The following is a 23,794-nucleotide window of genomic DNA, read 5'->3' as shown; positions in this document are numbered from 1 at the left end:
TGCAATATTTACAAATATGCAATGGAAATGGATATTTACCAAAAATGCATGACAATGCAGTACGATGCGATCTACTGGGGAAAATGCAATGCATGCATGCAAGCTACAATGGAAATGCATGACAATGCACTATGATGCAACGACTATGATTGCGACTTTCCCTATCTTACCAACAGGGCGATATACTAGGTTGGTTCAGTATCCAGAACTGAGGCGCCGACATGCTGCCTCAATCTATGGGGCTTCCATACAAATTTCAAGTCGAGGATACACCCCTGGATATTTAAACCAGACTTTAGTCTCGGAACTCCCGAACCTTTGCGTTCTAGGCATAAGCCGTTAGAACTCTAGTTTCCACCGTCCCAGTCGGTCTTCTAGGAACTCGCCGCAAACATAGGCAAGTGGCTTTACCAGACCACCGAAAGTCGTTCGGGCACGACAAACACCAAAGGAATTGCACCTTCAGAGGATTTAGGGTCTCCTAGACCGGGATGCAAAATGTATGCAAACTGCACACGTCAATGTGCTGAAGGTTTCGCACCTTCCAAGGATTTAAGGTCTCCTAGACCGTGCGTGTTTAAGGTCTCGCCAGACCAATTAGCAACATGCAAGACAATGCAAATTAACGAACTGCACACGTCAATGTGTTGAAGGTTTTGCACCTTCCAAGGATTTAAGGTCTCCTAGACCGTGCGTGTTTAAGGTCTCGCCAGACCATTGCAATACGCAAGACAATGCAAATGAACTGCACACATCAATGTGCTGAAGGTTTCGCACCTTCCAAGGATTTAAGGTCTCCTAGACCGTGTGTGTTTAAGGTCTCGCCAGACCAATTAGCAATATGCATGACAATGCAAATGAACTGCACACAGCAATGTGCTGAAGGTTTCGCACCTTCCAAGGATTTAAGGTCTCCTAGACCGTGCGTGTTTAAGGTCTCGCCAGACCATTGCAATACGCAAGACAATGCAAATGAACTACACACATCAATGTGCTGAAGGTTTCGCACCTTCCAAGGATTTAAGGTCTCCTAGACCGTGCATGTTTAAGGTCTCGCCAGACCAATTAGCAATATGCATGACAATGCAAATGAACTGCACACAGCAATGTGCTGAAGGTTTCGCACCTTCAAAGGATTTAAGGTCTCCTAGACCGTGCGTATTTAAGGTCTCGCCAGACCAATTAGCAATATGCATGATAGTGCAAATGAGGCACACATGCCAATGCAAATGTCGACAAACATGTCAACAAAATGTGACACGCATGCCGATGAAGATGGGGCATGATGCAAGATGATACAAATGAGACACGCGTGGCTCATAAGATGCAAAATGATACAAGTGTGACACGCATGCCACACGGAATGTAAAATGATACAAATGAAACACGCGTGCCTCATAAGACGCAAAATGATACAAATGAGACACGCGTGCCTCATAAGACGTAAAATGATACAAGTGTGACACGCATGCCACACGGAATGCAAAATTTTGAAAATTGGACTTATACACTACGCGAAGCCGGTTTGTATTCAAAACAATGCAATGTACTAACAAGTACAAGTGAGGTGCGCAAGATAGCGCGATAGGATACATGCAAGATGCAAGTAAGGTGCACAAAACAGTGCGATGCGGTGCGCAAAATAGCGCGAGTGATTTTGAAATGCACAAAACAGTGCGATGCGCTAAACAGCGCGATTGAAATGCGATGCACAAAACAGTGCGATGATATGCGGTACACATGGGGCAACTTTTGAGTTTTGTAAAAGCCAAAAGGATACGGGAAGGATACACCTTGCACGATTTCGAGTGCCACGCACTGAAGACACGACCCGAGGTCAAAACGAAGGCCGGTTGAGCGTCGGAAACACACTGTTTTGCACTGTTTTGAGTACTAAAGGCTCTGGACCCCACACATAACTCAAACAAGGGTGTAGAAGGCTCCAAAATCACTGTAGGAGACCACCGGATGTCCACCAGCCATCAGAATAAATCACCGGCCGTCCATCGGCACAATTTTCTGCCGGCCGGCACAAAATGTTGCTGACCGGCAAAAAGTTCCTGAGTCGGGGCAAATTCGACATTTCACCTCGGGTGTTGTGAAATAGGGTTTCTAAACCCTATTCCTCACTTCCTCTTCCGCCAAAATCTCACACCCTCTCTCTCTAGAGTGTTTTTCTCTCCTCTTTTCTCCGTTTCTTCACGTTCTACGTCCGTTTCATCGTCGGATTCGCGATTTCCTTCGCGTTTCGGACATTTTCAACCGAACAAAACTTTGTTTCGGTGCCTCGTTTGCCGTTCCCACCTTTTTGGGGTTTGTTCCCCTCACTTTCCTCTTGATTTCCGTGCCCTTTCACATCCCGGCCTTTTCGGTCATTTTCGGCCTTTCCGGGAGTTGACTTTTTGGTTGACTTTTCGCATTCTAGCCCGGTTTTCCTTCCTCCGACTATTTTCCCATCATTCTTGACATGGCGGATGACATTCCATGCGGTGGGACTCCTCCAGATCACGAGATGGATCCCGGGGTCGAGCTCCTACCCTTGAGCGAGCGCCCGTTCGATCCGGCGACCTACCGGCCGGCGATTCATGTTCTGTCCCCTGACGGACTGTGCCAGTTTCAGAGTTTCGAGAGGTACGAGCGACCCGAGCTACTACTGCGTGAGCCTACCTCCCACTTATCCTTCGACACTTCCGAGGTAATTCTCTGTTCTCTGCTTTACTTTCTGCAATGTAGGATACAAAACTGTCAACTGCTAGTTGTACTCTTTAATTGCTTTAGCCCAGATACCCTGTACACTGTAGTTGATTGCAAATGCACTTGCAACTGATTATCTGTTTGAGACTCACATGTGCACACACACTGCACTAGCCTTGAACCACTCAACACACGGCACACACCGTATTCCACTGCAAACACCGGCACCCGATATCTGCTTGAGTCTGAACGTATGCACACATGCTATACTGTACTGAACCATCCGAACACGCTGACGCATCACACGTTGTAGTTCACTGTAAGCACACTGGCACACAGTATTTGTTTGAATCTGTCAAACTTGCACGCATGCTACATCTGTTCTGAACCACCCAAACACGCTGACGCATCACACGTTGTAGTTCACTGTAAGTACACCGGCACCCGGTATTTGTTTAAATCTGTCAAACTTGCACACATGCTATATCTGTATACTGCTTAGAACTGCATTTTGAAAATTGCCTCACAATTGTTGTTTTTTGTTTACAGGGAGATTCCCATACCATCTGCGGGTATGGGAACACCGGCGCCCGGGAGTGGTACGCCGAGCTTCCTGATGCGGTCCGTCGCATAGTGGACCAGGCGGGTTTCGGCACCTTCTGCAGAGGGCTCTCGCGACTCACTATGTGCAGACCTCTACTCGCCGCTCTGGTGGAGAGGTGGTGGGACACCACCGATTCGTTCCACTTCTCCGCGACAGGGGACATGACGATGACCCCTTACGATTTCTCGATGCTCACAGGCATCGGGGTAGGGGGTGATCCGATCCCCTTTGATATTGACATGGACGAGTGGACTGCCGCTCAGGTCCATCTACTCGGTGAGGTGCCACCCCTCGCTCGTCCAGGCTATGTCCGATACTCTTGGTTCGAGGTGCAGTTTCGGGTCCAGCCCACCCTCGTTGACGCAGCCCCGATGACTCCGGAAGCCGTGGAGAGGTACGCTCGCGGCTTCCTCATGTTCTTATTCGGGACGACCATCTTCGCCGACCGGGCGAACACCGTGCCACTCTGCCTGCTCAGCGCACTGGTGGACGTCAGGCGGATCTTACATTACGACTGGGGTGGCGCTGCTCTGGCCACTCTCTATGGGTACATGAGCTCGGCTTCCCGCGGCAGCGGACAGTTGCTCGGAGGCTACTGGCGGGCTTGGGAGGTACATTTCTTCTCCGCTTTTCATTTCTGCCTTTCTATATTTTCTGTACTCTGTACACTGCACACACTGTAGTCTGCTTTATACTTGCTGTATACTGTACACACGGCACACACATACACTCTGCTTTACACTGACTGTACACTGCTCACACTGCACAATACACTGCACAACACATGGCTCCGTTATTTCTGCTTTATTCTGTATTCTGCTTTGTCTGATAGTCATCTTGATGTTTTTTCTGCAGTTGTGGGTTTACGCCTACTTTCCTAGGCTCGCACCCGTACCGGTCAGGGAGACCCCTCTGGTCGTCCCATTTTCACGCCGCTTTGACGGGAGATGCACCCGGAGGCCGCGAGAGACTTTCAGCTTTTTCTGCCGCTTCTTTGATACCATCACCCCCGCGGAGGTATGTTTTACTTGCAGTTCATTTAAGCTTCGCCCTTCCACTGCATATTTCAATAACAATAGATAACAAACTGTGTTGTATTTTCAGATCACCTGGCAACCTTGGGCTCCTTTGCCAGCCGTGACGCGGGATCGGTTTGCCGGTGCCGATGAGACCTCGCGTTTCCGGATCTTGTTGAAGGGCCCGGTCTGTCGGGCTTGGTACCTGGGTGAACGTTTCTTACGCAAGACCCTAGGATTACCTGAGCAGATAGTCCCGGTTCACCCTCCCGAGGATATGAGGGAGACCGAGAGGCTCACCACTGAGCAGATGGACGATTACACCATCGGTTAGGAGGCGACCCGCTTTAGAGGCATCGGCGACTACCGAGAGTATGTGCAGACGTACCTTATGCGGCCTCTGAGCGGCGGCCGTCGAGCTGAGGAGGCTAGGCCTGTGATGCCAGCGGCGAGGACAGGAGCGGGAGCTAGAGCTGGGGCTTCGAGAAGGGCCCGAGTCCGTGGCAGGGGCGGAGTTCAGGGGGGACGGGGGACTGGTTGGCCTGTTCTGCCCGCTTCATTGACTGTCTGAGGGCAGGGCGGGGCGACCTATCAGATCCCCTTCGCCCCTCCGCCAGCTGATCACGAGTTTGTCGGTGTCCCCGACTTGCCCCCGGTATGTATTTACTGCATTTTTGTACAGTCATCTCATTTCAGTTTATTTGATATTCCACAGAATATTGATGCATCTGATACTTTTGCAGGCTTCTTCTGCGTACACCCGGCAGTCATTGGAGATGAATGCCTCCATGATGGGGATGTTGCAGCGGACCTTTGATCTCCTGGCCCTCTACAGCATTCCGGTATGTTCTTCTGATCACGGCCTCAAATCACTCACAAGCTGATTCACGTAATCTGATGCATGACACAACACCTGATATACTGATCTCACAGCATCTGATACGCTGCATGCACTGCATTCTGCACTGTACTCTGCACTGATAAACTGCTCACGGCATCTACACATTGTACTCATACACTGCATTTTGCATTGATAAACTGCTCACGGCATTCACACACTGTACTCATACACTGCATTCTGCACTGATAAACTGCTCACGGCATTCACACACTGTACTCATACACTGCTTACATTGTTCTAATGTATTTGCCCTTTGTGATTTTTCAGCCTCTCTTCCAGATTCCCGGGGTAGGAGGTGCTCCGGCTAGACCTTCCGTCCCTGCCCGAGGGAGAGATGAGGAGGGCCGAGTATTCCCCCGCTCCAAGGCAGGGCGCACTTATGCCGGGAGCAGTTCGCAGGCTCCTGTCCCTGACGATGACGATGATGAGGATGACTAGTCAGAGGCGGAGTCATCGGAGGAGGAGACCGGAGGCGGCACTAGCTCGGGCTCTGACGACGATGCTGATGTTGCTCCTGGGCCTTCGTCCAGGAAGAGGACTAGGACAGACTGATGGCCCTCGGACTCGCTGGATACGGATACAGATTTTTTTATTATTTTTCTTCTTTCTTTGTACTTTTCCCTTTTTGTTGGTAGTTAGATTACCTTGTACTGCCGCAGGCAGATTTTTGTTTTCCTCAAAACTTTGTACTTGAAAAAGATAATGAAATGAAATGAACTTTTTGCTTAAAAAGTGTTACATTTACATATCTCATGTATTGCATCGCATCACATCATGTTACACCTCAATGTAAATGGAATTGATTGGTTGTCTGAAAATTGAACACTTGCACTGTAATAATCAGATAACTAAACAGCCGACAGCAAAATAACCTAAGCAACCCACTGCCTGATTCTGGATACACAGCCCTTGCTCTACTGGGGATTAATCTGCATACGGCCCATAACCCAACACTTGGTTTATTCTGCACACAGCAAATCCCGAACAAACAGCCCAATCTGACAAGACGGCCTTCAAAGGTGAAACCGGCTAGGGTTGAAACATGCTCGGATGCCCCAAATTTTCCCTTCCTTCTTTCGGTTCGCCCAAATGTAGAGAATGGCACGACACTCTGAGCATAAACGATTTTTGAAATAAAAAAGGATTTTCAACCGGGGTATCGAGCCTACAACCGAACACAGCGGGAAGGACTCAAACAAAAAAGGATACACGTCCTAAACACAACGAGACACGCTCAGAAAAGACCTAAAACACAGGTTGAGGTCGACAAATCAAAGACACGACATACAGACGCGCTGACGAAGACGGGGGACCTCAGATCACGAGGAGCCAGTTTCTCTGGGTATTGTTTCCCACCCTTTCTGATTTGTGATGCTTACATCACTCTGGCACTCAAGCTCGGTTTTTTCTCTCAAAACCATTTTCCTCACTTTTCTCTCAACTTACACCTCTCTATTCTTTATTCTCTCATTTTTCGTCCCTCCCTAAGGTGGTTAATGAGTGAATAGGAAGCTGCGGGTTCATGCCCAATGCCGTTAGCTCACAGCTATTTCTTCTGGTGGGTAGAGTGCCCTCTTGGCAAGTACGTCGATGACGGGGGAAAGACAGAACGCCTGACTCAACTGTGCCCCTAGTTCATCATTTTAACCATTCTTTGTTTTGGTTTCTACTAAAACAGTTTTGATCAAAACGAGAGTCGGATTAACGTACTTGTTCGATTTTTGATTTGAAAACCATGCAAGTCAGGCTATAAGCACTGAAAATTTTCCCTTTTGGGTCCAAGAAAATGGTCCAGTTTTGGAAAACGAAATAGTTTTCGAGAAAATAGTCAACCTCAGTAAAAATTTTCAAAAACTATTTTACAAACAGTCAATGCTCAACGAGCATGGAACTTACTCTTCGAGATGTGCAACCTCGGATCGGAGGCAATGGAAAATTGCCCCTGGCTTAAAAGGGGGGTGGATGGATGGCAATGGAAAGTTGCCCCTGGTTTGAATGGCGTCTCGCGACGGCTCGTGGTAACGGAAAGTTGCCCCTTGTTTGGATGGTGCCGCAGCAGTCCGCAAACAGTCTTCATTGGCGGTGGTCGTGCTCTTGGACACAGAGATGACGAAGACAGTTATAACAAATATATGGACACAGTCACCTTGGAGGCGTTGGCGACTGGACTTTGGGATGAAATCGGAACCATTGCATGGACTGAGACGCTATGAAAACGTTGGGGGCTGGACTTCATGATGAAGTTGCCTACGTATCTCAAACGTGGGAATCAAGCCTTACGTAGTTCCGGTTAAGGTACACTCGGGTATTTTAACCTTCACTTTTCAGGCTCTAACTTTTGCCAAGGCGCCCGATGCGGGTTTTCGACCTTGCGAGCTTCTTTTCATTTTCTTTTTTTACTTCTTTTTCTTTCTTCTTCTTTTTTTTTTTCTTTTCTTTTTTGCTCTTTTGTTTCTTTTTTTTTCTTTCTGCTTTTTTTTTTTGTATTTTTCTCTTACTCTAACTTTTGCCTGGGTCGCCCTTCCGGGTTTTTGGCCCAGCGAGCCTCTCAAGGGTAAAAGTGTAACAAGTCCATGCCAAATGGTTTTTTGAAGTTGAAGCCTCTTTGTGTCTAGGAGAACGGCTGTTGTACTGATTTGTGGAAGAATCCATCATGGCTGCTCCACGAGCTTCTTTTGGTGAGATCTACTCTTTTTGACTCGCATTCGGTGCCTCTTGCTCGAGGGCTGCTTCAAAACTGGCCACACGGGCCTTCTCTGACGGTCGACCGTTGAATGTTCTGAACGGGTTCGAGGTTTGAAAGTGAGGGGTTGAATCTTGAGGCTGATAGCGATCCTAGGCTGCACAATCTCAAGAGCGATTCCACAAAGGTCTTCATAGGGCCGCGTAAAACATTTGTTTTTGAAAGTTTTTAAGAAAGCGACGAATCGCTCATGCCGAAGATAGTGTGGAACCAATCTGGATCAGGCCAGGATCCTTCTCAGTACCCACGCCGACAAGCACGGTTTCATTCATTAAAAAGGCTTAGCACGTCTCTCTTTCTCTCAAAATGATCAAAATTTTGCAAAACCCGAGGAATTCTTTCCTCCTTGTTTTTATCACCGCAGTGTTCGAAAGAGGTTTTTAAAAAACAGAGGTCAATGCAATGAGTTTGGCGTACAGGAGAGCAGGCGAGATGTACTGTCAGTCCATTCAAGTCCTCTGGCACTATTAACTTATACCGAAAGCAAGCATGAAAATGAGGTAGCAACAGCTGTTTCATTCAGATTTGTTGGTATAACCGGCCCCTCGGCAGAAACAGGCTCAAAAAACAAAAACAGATAATTACAAGACAAAACGGTGTTCGGGACAACAACCCCAGAATCACCTGGTATTCTATACAAAGGGGACTGACTCGCTACAACAAGACGAACCCTTAAGCAAAAAAAGACTGACTCAAGACAAAGAGACTGACTCAAAACGAAAGACTGACTCGATACCCAAGCCAGGATTTACAAAGCTAGCGTTCACAGCCACTCAAAAATGCGTGCCAGACGCCATATTCAAAATACATCCAGATGCCACCCGCAGGTGGTTCACCTTCTGATTACGTACTTGCAGTAACTGTGTCCTCAAAATCCAATAACTGAGTAGTAACGGACTTGGCTGTGGTGGGCAGGAGGATAACCTCGTTGTCAATGAAATCTTGCACCTCATGACGGAGGCGGAAACAATTGTCGGTGGCATGGCCCGTCTGCTGGTGGTACGCGCAGTACTGAGCAGCATCATGCGTAGCAGGGAGATTCTTCGGGAGAGGCCGAGGCTCCAAGGGTTTAAGGTGCCCCTTCTCGGCAAGGATCTGAAGTGCCTTGGACAAAGGCATGTAGAGAGCATGAAAGGTCCTGCTCCCCCGGGGCAGGTATTTTGGAGTCTGAGCGCTCTTACTAGCTGCACAAGCGAAGGGGTCGGCATGCGCCACCTTAGCTTTCTGATCTTTCCCGGGTGCAGGGGCGGGAATAGGAGGAACTGTCTTGGCATGACGGGGCCTATCCCGATTTTCTAACTGACTCGAACTCCCCTCAGTTGGAGTGGAGAAAGCATCCTCCACAGTTTTTTCCACGACTGCGGATATCTGTTGCTTGATCATCCCCCCGGCTTTCAAAGCCCCGACTGCCCACAGCAGTTGTTCAATGGGATCGGCATCTGCCTTCATTTTGTCTTTTCCTCTGGCCTCAGCCTGATCGAGGGTTTGAGTTGATGTTGATATGTCATTACCATAGTTGGAGGCCATCTCCGGTTGGCTAAGTTCAATCACAATTCGCCCCAACAGTGGGGGCTCCTGGGGTACAAAACTCCTGGCATACAGTGCGGTTGGTGGTGAAGCTGACATTCCATAGGCGAGATCCGCCACAGACCTCTGGAGATCACCTATCATCCCCATCAGTTCGAATGTAGTAGGCTCGCGAGCCTGGTATAGCTGGGGGGCCCAAACCGGGTGCGCAACAGGCGACCTGGGTGGATGTGACACATCAGTGTTGGCCTCACTTTGCAGAGTGATCCCCTGCTCCAATGCAGCCGTCATAACTACGATCTCTTCTGAATTCTGTGTCATCATAAGCCCTGCCTCGGCGAGGGAGAGCACTAGCTATTCTGTATCAATTCTCTGGACACTCTGAACTGAAAGGAGAAACAAACAGCATTTCAGCCCAAACAGATCAAACACTGGTGTAGTTGAACAACTGTACTCTACTGCCGATCACTGTTCCCAGAAATCACTGTCCCCAAAAACTGAACCCGATACCCGCAGATAACTGATTCTCATAACTGACACTGATGCTGGTGCCTTCAGGTCTGATACTCAAACTTGCAAACTGATATATACTTTCCCTGTAGAAATACATTCTAAAAGCACATAGCAAATAAAGAGAACCAAAACACCCCTATGTTGGGATAGGGTTTTCCTGTCCTATTTTGTCAGGAGCTAGGGTTCCACTATGCACGCAGCGGTTTTCAAACAACCTATCATCGGGTAAGCAACCTGTCCTAACTTGGGATGGTCACTATGGATCCGAATATGCACTAGGCCGAATGGTCAAAAAGGGTGCCCCGGAAAAACCGGGGTTTGTGTTCCCATACTGTCAGAGCCCATAACTGATCAGCCATATGGTCATGCCTTGACAAGACAAGCCTCCAGCAAACCGTTCAGGACTGGCAGATGGCAAACACTGTGTTCCTAAGCACACCAATGCACATGCAATGCAAAGAAACACATAAGTGTAATCAAAACAGGATATCACGACTTCGAGTCAAGCTCTCAAAAATCCCCAGCAGAGTCGCCAGAAACTGTAGACGCGCCCGCGTGGGGCCCTCGCCACAGTTCGGACTCGATTTGTGTTGCGGTTCTTAATCTTGAACCAAAGAGTCCAAATCTCGCAAATCGTTTTGAGAAAACAGATTTTAGGAAAGAAGTGCCAAACATGGATTGCTTTGCCAGATACAGAGTCGCCACCTAAATATTTTTTATGGGGGAATTTAGGAAACCCTGACTCGGTGCCGAAGGCCACATGTCCGTCATCACCGGAGTTGTCTCGGCTCGGGAGCTTGGGTACGATTGGGGAAGGTCAGCTATGAGCACCCCCTCTCGCCCGATCCGAAGATCGGCCTCTACTAACTGTGATATCCGTTTTTGAAAACATTATGTGTTCTTATTCCAATTATTAGCCTAGAATTACTATGTTATGCGCGCAGCAAACAAGTATAGACTAGATTGTCAAATTTGGAAATAAGCATTGCATATCCGTTTGTTTTGAAAAATGTGTTGGAATTTGCTACTCGCAAGTAGGCTAAAATACGGATTTCAACGAGTTTTTCCAACTCAAACAATCCAACCTTCACCCACAGGCATTCAAACAGTTTATCACATAAACATCTAGCCACATGCTAAGCATACTGTCATGATAGCATTCACACGCATGCGAGATGCTAAAACATAAATACTTACATTGTACTCCGTGCCAAAACAATAAACTAGTTAGCAAACATGTGTGTCCTAGTTCATGTTGAATTGACTAATGCAGCACATACAGAATGCAATTAGATAGGCTCGGCTAATCCTAAACATGGCATGTGAAAATGCACAACCAACATGTATTCGGTTTGGAATTTGAAATACAGATGTGGTTAGAATGATGCGCCGAGCCCGGTGCATGCAAGACGAATGTATGGATGCACGCATGCATAGCATAAGGTATGCTAATTTTAAATATGCCCTAGTCTACCATCTTAAGAAGGTAAATAAAAGGGAAGAAAGAAGTGGGGATTGGAAGACATACACACACTCACCCACACTTATTACAGATTTGACCTCACTCGGAGGGACCAAATAAATAATACAAATTAATTAACTACGCAAGCTAATTAAATATTACAAATTGCCTAATTAATTAAAAAAATTAACTAAGCTAAGAAAAACAGTAAACCGCCTCGGGGGGAGGGCCAAATGCAGCGCATGCTCGGGTCTTGCTCGGAATCGCACCGCCATGAATAGTCCGCCTCTGTTTTCCCTGCTCTGCCCTTCTGAAGACTGCCAAAAACTCAAATATGCCTCTCTGTAAACTGGGGTTCACCACCGGCTGAATAAAATTACCACCGGCAGTGGTATGTGGTCACCGGCACAAAATGAAGCTATCGGCAGAACAATAATTGCCGGTCGGCAATGTACACTGCCGGTCGGCAAAGAATGCCTGCAGAACCTGCAACTCACAGCAGCAGAGGACAGAACTTGCATGGCAATACAATTCAAGCAAATGTATGCACTAATCATGCTCCCTATCATGTTTGTAACTCAAAGGGGCATGTGTCTCGATTCTCGGACCACCAATCACGCATTTCCATGCATGATGGCCCAAAGGATCAAGTGTGCAACTTTCATGTCAAATGAAATGCAAGCCAAACAAACAAACCAAGGCCCAATTCCTATCACCAAGTCAAGGAATAAAGCATGCATGCAAGATGCAATGCAACCTAGGCATACAAGCTAAGGGTGCAACATGGCATGGCAAAACACTTATGCAAGCATACAAGCAAACATGAGGTAATGCAAATTGATGGAAAGGTGTACTTACACATGATTTAGGCATCTCTAAATAGGCCTAAAACAATGGCCAGAATGACCAAAATAAGGGACCAAACGCATACACACATGCACATGTTGAAGGCCTAAATGCTTAAGCATCACAAGACTACTTCTAAGCATACTTAGGAGGGAATGATCATGGATAAATGACATGCATTATAAGCCTTGAAACTCATGTTAGAATGGTGTCAAACCAAGCAAACAAAATAGACCAAGCATGCAATGGATGGCCCAAGTACTTGAAGCAAGTCAAAGAGACTTGAACCATCGCTAAGCCAACCAAGCCTCACAAGGCTAAGAGGGCTTAAATTAGGCTCAAGGCAGACCTTGACCCTGCAAAAGGGGCCCGTAGATGGCATCTAAGCGGCTCAAAATCAAAGGCATGCACAATAGCCAAAACATGGAACATGCTACACAAGCTTTCAAAGCTTCAAAGAGGTATCCAAAGTAAGCATGCAAGCATACTATAAGGTCTGAAATTATGCTATGAATGATGCCAAATCATTAGAATGAAGCAAGTAATGCATGCTATATACTCACACACTTGAGGCCAACAAGCCAAAGTGCAAAGGAGCTATACTAAGCATGCCAAATCCGACCCAAACAACTATGGACATACCTCTAGCATGGCAAAATAAGCACACAAGCTTCACAAGACTAAGCCTAAAACATGCTCGAATGAAGGCTAACAACCTAAGGCACATTAAGGCAATAACATGGCATTACATGGTAGGTATGCTAAGCATGCATGGTGTACCAAAACCAACACACAACAAGGTTATATCATGGCCTAATAAGCATGGAAAATAGCCAAGATATGATCAATACACATTCTAACATGATGCTCTCTCAAGAGGCCAAAAAGGGTCCATTTCAAGGACAACAAGGAGAGGGGGTGACCCTCCCCTTTTGGAGACTTCAAGGCACCATCTCCACCACTGAAATCCCTCAAGATTTCAGTGGTGAAGAGGCCCAAACACCAAAGTCTCAAAACTTGCACAAAATGGCTCAAAATGGGGGCCTTTCAAGGCCTAAGAGGGGTCAAACACCTCCAAACCAAAAAACACTCTTAATAAACAATCAAGAGGACTAAAAAACAAAACTTTTTTGTATCATACACCAAGCTCAAAAACGATTTTAAGATAGGTAAAAATACAATGCAAGATTGGGGAATAAAGGGGCTAGTTTCTTACCCTTGAAGATCCCTTCACAAATGATGCTCCAACAGCCCTCATTGGCTTGAAAATAGCTCCAAAACTTCAAAACCAACCTCTTAGAACCTCAGTAGCTAAGTGAAGGTGAAACACTATGTGTTTATGTGCAATAGTAAGACACAAATGCACTTAAACACACACAAGAGGGAGATATAGAGATAGAAAGTGTATGGTTTCTAACCCTAGAACTCAAAACCCTAAAAGTGGCTGTCTAAAAATATCCTAAGTCTCTCAAGTCTCTCTCCCCTAAGGCCAAGAGAGAAGGCTCTCTCTTATAGAGCTTATTGTCTTGTAAAGCTTACAAGACAAGCTTCCAAGAGAGAGATCCCTCCATACACGTGTATGGAGGGGAGCCAAAAGCAAGACAGCTGTGATAAAATATCTGCAAAAGCAGATGCACAGCAGTCGGCTGGCCAAAGATGCCATTTTGGCAAAAAGGAGTGCCGACCGGCAACAAATAGTGCCGACCGGCAACAAAATGTGCCGATGGCAGCAAAAACCAGCCGGTGACCTCTAGCCACTGCCGGTGGTGTGTGGGGATGCCTCACAAGGCATTCCCCCCCTCCCCCCCCTCCAAGACAAAAGACAAGTGTTTGGTGCAAAACCAGACACAAAACGGTCAAGTTCGGAGGTCCTAAGGCAGGGCGCGTAGCCGAGACCTCCGGGGACTCCAAACGAACACAAACATGGTTGATCACCGAGTGTTCAAATGGTGACGTCCAAGTCTTGAGGACGGTCAAAAATGGGGTGTCTACAGTGGCATCCTGTCCTAGGTTGGAATAGTCACTATAGCTTCACTATATGTAACAAGGACAAATGGTCGAAAGGGTACCTCAGCAAGATTACCTAATATACGTCTCACACCTAACACTGAGAAGTGAAAGGAGGATCAAGCGGTACAGTGGTAATCTAGATCCAAGGGTTGTGTTTCCAATATGGCAAAGCCCATGACCGGTCAGCCTTTTCGCAAGCCTTTTGGGAAAGCCTACGACAAACGTTCCTGGAATAGCAGATGGAAAGCACAGTAACTTAAAGTAACCATGCAAATGCAATGCCAAGAACATATAAATGTAGATAAAACTTCACATCATGAGTTTCAAGTCAAGTTCACTAAATCCCCAGCAAAGTTGCCAAAAATTGTGGCTCGACTTTTCGTTCTCCTTTCAGAAGAAGAATAGCCCTACAGTTCGGACTCCTGTGGTTCTGAATCTGATTTCATAAGTGCAATATGAAACAATGAATTCACAAAAGAGTCCAAATCCAACAATTCTTTTGGAAAATCGATGTTTGAATCAAAATCCAAAAATGGACTGCTTTGCCAGATTTTAGATTCGCCACCTACATATTTTTGGGAAATTTAGGAAACTCGAGACTTGTGCCAAAGGCCATTAGTCCGTCATCACCAAAGTGTCTCTGCTTGGGAACTTAGGTACGAGAGGGGAAGGTCATGAATTGAGCACTTCACTCGCCCGATCAAAGATCAGCCTATACTAGTCATGATGTGATTTTTATTTACATTATATGCTCTTGTTCTGATTATTAGGCTAACTTACTATGTGATGCACACAAGGTATAGACTACTTTGCAAGAATTGGAACATTTGATTTCGTGTTTTATTTGAAATAGTTTTGTGAATTTGCCACTTGAAAAAGTTGGCTTAAAATGGACATTTAATCAAACTATCCCAATTCAAGCAACTAGCCTTCATCCATGGGCATTCAAACAGTTATATCAATTAAACACTTAGCTTCATGGAAGCATTCTTTGACATGGTAACACAAACACTCATGCGATATGCTAAAGTACAAAATTACTCACCTAGTACTCCGAGCCAAAACAAAGCAAAATAATTTGAAAAAATATGCATGTTCCTAATTAATGCAATATGACAAATGCAATGCACACATTATGTATTTTATAGGCTCTGCTATGAGCATAACATATGATTCCATTCAAGACATGCGATAGAGCACGTATTCAAGTAATGAATTTAAACATTGATATTGGGTTAGTATGATGAGTCGAGCCTTGGATGTATGCAAGACAACAGATGCAAAGCATAAGAATGCTAATTTGAAAAATGATGTCCTATACTAACCATCGTAAGCAAGTAAGTAAAAGGGAGAAAGACGTGGGGTTGGAAGACATACAACTTATTACATGATTGCCCTCGTGCAAGAGGGTGCGAATCAAAGTCTGAAAGTCTAAATTAAACTAATTATTACAAAACCGAATGAATAAATAAGCGAAGAATTAACTGGCTAACTACTCTATTACAACAAGGATAATTATGAGAAGTAAACTAACTATTTAAGCTAACTAGCCACAATAATTACAAATAAACAATACTAATAATTACAACACTAATAATTAACAAGCCTAACGAAAACAACAATAATAAATAAATTAATTAATTACAACAATGCATGGAGCATTAATTGACAATAATGATGTAAGCAAGGATGCACAAGGGTTACATGTACAATGTCTAAGAACAACTCTGTCTGCCTAGGCTTGTTCTGTTTCACCTTCAGTTACTACCCTTTGTTTTCTGCAAAATACATTGCTAACCAAACATTGATGACCGATCAGCCCTCAATGAAGCCCGGCCGGGCCTAAAGAAGGCTGGTCGTACATCAATTTTATACAAAATTCTTGCTCTGAAGTGAAACAGTGCAGACAGAGTGTTAGCAACTCTGTTTGTCCCTCTCACATTTCTCTATCATGGGAAAGCCTCGAGAGAAGGTTGGAATCCTTTCCAAAACCATCAATGATCAAGTTGATTGCTTGATGATTTCGGGTACAATTTGGACAAAAATTAATAAATGCAATGAACTATAACCACCCCTCTCTCCTATCATAGAGTGAACTCAAAGATGGAGGTAGAGATGCTTCAAGATTCATCAAAACATTAGGAATCGATTTAAGACAACCCTTGACACAACTGATTCAGTATAACGTCCGGCTGAACCCCAAGCAATATAAGTCATTTTGTTTTTGTGAGTTGGTTCATTTTAAGCCAAATTCATTAGTCTTTTCCATCCTTTAATCCATTAAGTCCAAGATGATTGTTATGTCCACTAAAGATTACTTCCACTAAGTGAGAAATATGTCAAACGGGAGGTGATTCTAAACATGAAAAAGAGACTACACCGTTGGCAATGAACCTCTGTAGAGATTAAGCCATTAAGTATAAATTGATAATTCACGTTTTGAATAACTGTCTACCGATTGAAATAATTCTCAAATGAAAGAAATGAATGGAAAGTCGATTATTAAAATGAGATTCTTAAACATAGAAATTAGTTAAAGGAAAGCTAAGAACAATATACAACAAGCTATGTAGGCAAACTTATGAGACAACAACCAAGCTGATCAAAGCATGAACTATTTAAACAACCTAGAACAGCCCCAAAATAGCCCTCAAGAGATGAAAAACAATTGCTCAAAGTGCATGAAAAGAGCCTAAAAAGCTAATCAAGAAAGAGAGAAAACAAGATTAGTAAGTAAGAATAAGGAGGGGTGGCTAACCCCTTCATTTTTGAAACCTTAAAGCATCATTTTTAGCCCTTTTTTAACTCTGAAAATCAATTTAGAGAGCAAAGAAAAAGTGTCTAAAAGTAAGGGTTTGATCTATGGGTAAAGATGTAGAAAGAGTGTAAACTCTCTCTACCCTTTTGGTAGCTCTCCAAACCCAAACTCAAACACTTAGAAGAGAATCAAAACAACATGAAACTACAACGACTAGATAGCAATAGATAGAACAAGAAGTAAAAGAGAGGATGGCAAGCTTATACCTCTTAAAGAAGTGAGCTTTTACTTATGAATCAAACTAAGTCTCAACACACTCTCAAGCTTGAATTATGGTGTTCAAGGCTCAACCAAGGTTCCTAGGCTAAGGTATGAAGGTGTATATGGTGTATGGATATAGAGTCAAGCTGATAGGTTTGCTCAAAGTATTGCTTGCACAAGAAGAAGGAGAAGAAGGAGCTCTCAAGAAGGTGTAGAGGCTTTTTAGAAATTCTTGAACCCTTAAAACAGAGATATATGGTCATTTTTATAGAATTTGAGGAAGAGGGCTCATAAATATGTTCAAAAATGGATAGCTGGTGAGTTCCCGCCTAGAATAGTGTTTCTCACTACTAAGGCACGACCGACCTTCAATAGGCACGGTCGGCCTTCAATTAGGCACACCCAGCCCTCAATGTGTTCCCTTGTTTTTCCGCTTCAGACTCAGCCTAGGGTGGCACAATGTGTAAAAATGGATTTCTTGGGTATAATCAATGGAAATATGGGAGGTTTAGTACTGTTTCGGAGTTTTAAACATTGCCCCTTCATTGAGACCTCGAACCACGCACAACGCCACTTTCATCATCGAGTGTACCGAGCAAAGAGCCCGAGCCTTGCTAGTGGTCAGAAATGGGGTGTCCACACCGGTGTAATGCCCTGAAATGATTATGAAAACCCATACACAACATTAATAAGTGATGACAATGACAGAACAATTATCTTCCACTTATTTACAATTAAGCTTTACGAAAGAGTGAAAAAATAAAGAGACAGAATGAATACATCTTTCCAAGACAACGCTTGGGTGCGTCAAAAGGGCACTTAAGTCCAATATAGTTAAAGCCCTTGACTTTTACAAAAGTAAATACAGTAAACACAAAAAAGAAGCTCTCGCTCCAAGTCATCCCCAGCTATTGCCTTGGCGAAGGCATATCATCAGCACTTGAAATGTTTTTCCCACATATGGTGAGCCAAAGCCCAGTAGAAATAATCCAACACAGTGTATGAATCTTAACAAAGCTATAAGGTGAATGCATATGCAGTGCTTGTGCCAAAACATTTTGATATTTCTTTCCAAAACATATGCAATGCCATAATAATATCATAAATCAGTTCTTTTGGGATAAAAAAGATAGGGCAATGAATCACGCTCTGGGAATTCAAAATAATACAACCTTTCCCAGAAATTTCATCTGGAGGAAACCGTAAACCGGGACCCATGTAAATGTATGCTATATAAGCACTACTATTGTCATTTCATGGAAATTTCGTCTGCGAGATCAGCATCCATGTATACGTGCGATTTTTTGGACTTTCACCCTGGACACTTAAACCAATTTATTTCAACATTTCAATATATGTTTCCCAGATTCACTCATTTTCTCAAAATGATAAACATTTCCGATCTATAAGCGTGAGATAAAGCTCAATGCAAATGAATAAGTGAATAGTTTCAATTCTTGTAATTCACATGCAATTTCTATAACACTCATAGTTATCCTTTACCGATAGCCCAAAACAGATATTTTTAAGTAGATAAACAATTACCAATAAAGATAAACACTCCAAATTTACAAAAGTGAGTGATAATACATATCTGACTCCTTCATCCTCATCAACCTCAACCCAATTTCACAATTCCAATATCAATCTCATAATTTATATCAAAAAAACATTTGAGGCAATTAGGGCAAAATCCCTTTTCTTTCCAAAATCAATCTCCATAATCAAAATCAACAATTTATTTCCAACTCAACATTACTTTCCATATCAAAATCTTTTTCAAGGATCCATTTGAAAAATCCCTCTTTAGATTTTTACCCAAACCCTAGACTATTCCAAATCTTCCAAAATCTCAATATTGTTTAGAAATAACGAATAACTAAGTTAAAGCTCAAAAAAAGAGTGGAAATATCCCTACCTTAAGCTTAGAAGATGATTGAATGAGAGATGGAAACTCAAAGATGCCGAAAATCAACTTTGCTTCGATTGGAACGAAGCCCTCGCCGCGCTTTATATTTTTAACAAAGGAACATGGCTGAAATGATCGACGGATCTATGTGTATTCAAGGGAAATAGAGAAGTTTTAGAGAGAGAGTGAGAGAAATTAAGGTTTTGAAATGTTTAGAGAGAGAGAGAGGGGTGAAAATGTGAATCAAAAGTGGTTGTTTACGAACTAATATATGCGCATATCACTCAAGCGCAAGAAATGTCGCTCGAGTGACCAGACACAATAAGTTGTTTCGCTTGAGTACAAGAATCTTCACTCGAGCATAGAATACGATCTCCTTGTAGTTTTACAGACAGAAGACAATAACTTGAGCGAAGAATACAACCTCCCAGTATTTTTACAGACCTGCAAAAGTACTGGAGGTTCACAAAGACCACTTATAGACACCCCATTTTTTACCGCCCTTACGACTTGGACGTCACCACTTGTACACCCAATGATGAATGTGTGTATGCTTCTCAAGTGCTCGGAAGTCCTCAATGGAATGCCACAACTCTGAGCCTTCAAACCCTACACACCTCTTGCCTTGTTTTGGACCACAACCCTAATTCTTCAAGCATGAAAATCCTTGGAACCTGCCAGCCACCACCTTTGGCTGCCAGCCACTTGTGTGGCCTACAGGCCACGAGTGTGTTTTGCAGATATTTTCTACCAACCGTTGTCACAGATGCATGCACTTGCTTACACGTCTATGTATTGATATTTTTGAGGGAGTTTGATGTTTATCTATATATAGAGGACCTCTCCTCTTGCTTTCAAGGTCAAAAAAATTTGCAACAAATTATTTTCTCTCTCTCTCTCTTACAAATTTCTTGAACCTTTGCCTATACACTCTAAACCAAACCTTTCCATCTTTGAGCTAAGGTACTTTTGAGCCTACTTTGAGCTCTTTAGGATATGTATGTGTTAAATTGTTTCTTAGAACTGTTCTTCTCTTCAAGAGGTATAAAGCTTGATTTGTTTCCTTACTTTGTTTGCTATTTTTCCTACTATTTTTCTATTGTTTTTGGCCTGTATAACTCTGCAATTTTGGGCCAAAACTTGTGGTTTAAGGCCTTAAAGGGTGGAGGGGTGGTTCACTTTTCTCTCTACCTTGCTTCTATAGCCTTTACCCTTGTGTTTCCCACCTTTACACTATCTTTTTCTGATCTTTTAAAGACTGATTTTTAGAGATTTTTCAGTGGCTAAAATGTTGTTTTGATGTCCATAAATGGAGGGGGTAGCCTCCCCTCCTTATACTTTATTTACTAGATTACACATCTCCATGTTTTTGCTTATTGTTCTAGCTATTTTTGTCTTAATTCCAGCATGTTTTAGGACTATTTTAGCACTATTTTAGGACTATTTCTAGGGGTTCATTGCATTTGAGCTTTGTATTGCATGCATGTAGTATAATTGTCCTCATAGATTTGGTTGTTTAGGCCTTAGCCATCAACCTATTTGAGTTGATAGCATTTGTTTATGGCTTTCCATACCTTTTTTCACCCCTAATCACTTCTGCAACCTCCCTTCTTTCTTAGCTTTTGCTTTGCTTTGAAAGTTGGTTCAAACTAGTTGCTTGTTTCAAGCATAAGATTGAGGTCTTATGCTTAATGGTTTAATCCCTTTGGGGGTTCATTACCAACGGCATGACACTTCTCCTATGCCTAAAACAACTCTTGGTTTGATGCTTCTTTCCATTAGAGGACTTAAAGCTCACCTTTAGACTTAATTTGCTAAGGAATGGTTGGTAATTAAAATGGAGTAATAAAATGAGGACAAAAAATGATGCAAGATAATAACTTGGTCAGGGTTTAGTTGGACGTTAATTGAACCCTTGAGTCTTGAATTGTTTCATACTTGTTAGTGATGTAAACAGTTTAAGAGTCATTATCAACCACTTCCCTTGATCAATTCATGATAGGAAGGGAGTTTGAGAGTCTTTATTTGTTGTATTTATTGAACTTGCACACTTTGGTTCATAGGCCATCATGCAATGAAATTGCATCGATTGATGGTTTGTGAATCAAATTTACTACTCCTTTGAGTTGTTTGATGATAAGGAGGGGTAAGTTGTACAAACAACCCTTGAAAATACCTTTGTTATGCTCTGTTTGCTCTCTGTTGTAGCAGGAGGAACAAGGATTTTGTGGCCAGCAGGCCACCATTTCTGGACGGCAGACCATCATTTTTGGCCGACAGGCCACCAATTTCTAGCATGCCGGCCACTTTTTTCAAATTGAGCAGTGCCCTTTTGAAACAGAACAGGGTTGGTTTTGAGGTGAAAAAGAGTGCAAGTGTTCCAACTATGCAACAGAGGCTTTCTAGCAGCAGAACAGTGGCTTTTTTCGGTTGGAAATCTGCGTACATGCATGAGCATTCCTTGTTAGTTAATTTGCAATTCATTAGTTAGTTCTAATTTGTTAATTAGTGTAATTAATTAGTTACTTACATAGAATTTTTAACTTGTTGTAATAAATAATTAGCTAGAATAGTTTTTTTGGGTGGGTAAGCTAGAATAGTTAATTAGTTGTGATATTGTAATAACTAGCTAGCATATTTAGTTAATTCGTTTTGTAATAGCCAGTTAATTAGCTTAGCTAGTTAGTTTATTTGGACCCTCCTGCGCGAGAGCAAGCAATTGTAATAATGTGTATCTCTTCTAATCCCACGTATTTCTCCCTTTTATTTACTTGCTTATGATGGTTATTTAGGAGCATCATGTTTTGTTTAGTATCTCTCATACCTTGCATCCACTTGTCTTGCATGCATAAAAGCTCGGTTCATCAGTCTCACTTGCATTGTTAGTTTAATGCTTATTTGAAAACGTGCTTAGACCGCATGCTATCAAAGTGATTCACATGTTATTTTAAGTAGTCGAGCCTATTTAGATTGCATATTTCATGTGTTGCATTAGTCATATTGCATTAGTTAGGATGATGCACTTTTCTAACTCTTTCATCTTTTTTGGCTTGGAGTACTAGGTGAGCTCTTTTGTGCTTTAGCATATTGCATAAGTGTGATTGTTGCCATGTCTAGCATGCTTTCCATGAGGCTAATTGCTTAAATGATAAACTGTTTGAATGCCTATGGATGAAGGCTAGTTGCTTGAATGGGGATGGTTTAATTCATGTATATTTAAGCCCACTTTTTCAAGTGGCACATTCGCAAACAATTTTCAAAACAAACATGAAATCAAGTGTTCCAATTTTCCCAAATTAGTCTATACTTGTATGTGTGCACATCACATAGTAAGGTTAGTCTAATAATCAAAACAAGAGCATATAATGTAAATAAAATTCACATCATGATTAATAGAGGCCAATCTTTGATCGGGCGAGCGGGGGTGATCAACTCACGATCTTCCCCTCTCATACCTAAGTTTCTGAGCTGAGACAATCTTAGTGATGACAGACATGTGGCCTTTGGCATGAGTCATGAGTTTCCTAAATTTCCTAAAAACATTTAGGTGGTGACTCTATATTTGGCAAAGCAGTCCATTTTTGGCAATTTGATTCAAAATCAATTTTCCAAGAGATTTTTCGGATTTGGACTCTTTGGTGTTTATCTATTTCAAATTGCACTTGTAAGATTAGATTCAGAACCGCGGGAGTCCAATACAGTAGGGCTTATTTGAATTCCGAAAGGGGGCACGAAAAGTTGAGCTATGCCACTCAAGCGCAAGAAGTATCTCTCAAGCGTAGGAGCAAAATTCTAGGTATCAACAACTTGAAAAACAAGCTACCAACCTGTTCCAAACATAACCAACACGTCCCAAAAGCCAAACTCAAAGAGAGATAAGGGAAACCAAGATATGAACAACTTCATAAGACAATGAAACCCAGATCCATAACATACAATGGGTCAGGTCTAAACCAAAAATGCTATAACCTCCCCCCCCCCACCCTTAAGGAATTTCATCCCCAAAATTTAAACCAAACATTAAAGCAAAGTTTAAACCAATTACAACAGTGATAGTCATTCAAATTCATCACCATGACCCATCTATCGGTCATCCATTGTCATCAACATGATAAACGAGTTTTCAATACTGAATATACAATTCACATTTCTAAAACATATGCAATGTTCATAATTCAATAACATAAAAAAGTTTTCAATACATGTTCAAACGTCAATAAATAGGTCCGGATACTTCTCACGGACTTCCGTCTCACACTCCCAAGTGGCCTTCTCAACCCTGTGGTGTCGCTACAACACCATGACCAAAGGAATCGTCTTGTCTCAAGGCTTGGTCTCTAGTATCCAAGGCTATAACGGGTCTCTCCTCATACAAGGTATCCTCATCCACCTCTAACTCAGTCCAATCCAACACATGTGAAGGATCTGGCACATACTTCCGGAGCATATAGATATGAAACATGTCATGAGCCCCGAAAAGCTGTGACGGCAAGGCCAAACAATAAGCTACCTTCCCAATCCGCTCTAGGATCTCAAAAGGCCCAATGAAC

This window comes from Camellia sinensis, chromosome 9 (genome assembly GCF_055761805.1).
Source record: "Camellia sinensis isolate YWXY chromosome 9, ASM5576180v1, whole genome shotgun sequence".
Taxonomy (NCBI): Eukaryota; Viridiplantae; Streptophyta; class Magnoliopsida; order Ericales; family Theaceae; genus Camellia; species Camellia sinensis.
This window is presented reverse-complemented; position numbering follows the sequence as displayed.